A 1,039-nucleotide genomic window follows, 5' to 3' on the forward strand; every position below is an offset into this window, starting at 1 on the left:
CCTCGTCATCTTGCAAGGTGAGCTTGGGTTATGGCCTATTGAACTTGTCAGCTTACCGGCTGCTCCTGCCATAGCTCCAGAACGATTCTTTCTTGTGTTATATCTCCTTAAGAAATTGCAGTGGTAGGAAAAATTAGTAGTTATTAAGATATCAGAGATACAGATCAACCCTTAGAGTAAAAGCCCTAGGTCTGCTATTTTTCATCAGACACCTTAAATTAGAATATTCCCTTGCCCTGAAAAAAAGACCCTTATTTTGCCATCAAAAATAGAATCAAAAAACTTTAAACCTTACCTTCAACAAGAACCTTTCCGTAAAAAAACGGGAGAAAAACCTTACCTTTGGGCAAAAAACTTTTCCTTAACAACACTTAACTTTGACACACCTTTCTCTAGAAAACCTTTTTCTTTGACAAGAAACTTTTTCCTTGCAAAAATCCGCCTTCAAGAACCGCCTTTAAAAAAAACCTTGTTGTAGACAAAAAAAAATTTCCTTAAAAAAAACCCTTTTTTCCCCTTTGCAAAACCTTCCTTGACAAAAATTGCCTTAGAAAAAGGTTTTCCCTTTGGGCAAGACCTTTTAAAAAGAAACCTGACAAAAACTTCCTTTGACAAGAAAATTGCTTTAGGCAAGACCCCTTGCCCAGACAAGATACCCTTTGAAAAAAAAATTTCCCTTTGAAAGAAACCTTCCCTAAAAAAAACCTTGAAAAACTTTCTTTAGCAAAAAACTTGCCTTAAAAAAAACCTGCCTAAAAAATCTTAACAAGGACCTTCCTTAGAATTTTTAAACCCTTTAAAAAAATACCTTAGAAAAAATCCTTAACTTAGACAAAAACCTTGCCTTAGACAAGAACTTGGTCTTAGACAAGAACCTTGGCTTTAGACAACAGCCTTACCTCAGACAAAAGTCTTGCCTAAGACAAGACCCTTAACTTAGACAAGCACCATACCTTAGACAAGAACTTTGCCTTAGAGAACAAGCTTGCCTCAGACAAGAACCTCAACTAAGACAAGTACTTATCTTAAATAAGAACCT

The sequence above is a fragment of the Penaeus monodon genome, chromosome 23 (assembly GCF_015228065.2).
Source record: "Penaeus monodon isolate SGIC_2016 chromosome 23, NSTDA_Pmon_1, whole genome shotgun sequence".
NCBI lineage: Eukaryota > Metazoa > Arthropoda > Malacostraca > Decapoda > Penaeidae > Penaeus > Penaeus monodon.